The following is a 222-nucleotide window of genomic DNA, read 5'->3' on the forward strand; positions in this document are numbered from 1 at the left end:
TGGATGGAAACCTATACGGCGTGAGGACAGCGACTCAATGAGTACCATCGCCAGTTTGGTTGCCGAAAAAAAAGGTAGTGACATAAGGCGTTTCCCATCAAATTGCATCACATTGTGAGATGAGCATTTTCTTGAAAAACTTCTGCCAGCATCTAAGGCCATTAGCGCCGTATACAACATAGCGATAAGGTAGGATTTGGGGATTCGGAGCTCCCGGGTAAG

This window comes from Penaeus monodon, chromosome 34, assembly GCF_015228065.2.
Source record: "Penaeus monodon isolate SGIC_2016 chromosome 34, NSTDA_Pmon_1, whole genome shotgun sequence".
Lineage (NCBI taxonomy): Eukaryota > Metazoa > Arthropoda > Malacostraca > Decapoda > Penaeidae > Penaeus > Penaeus monodon.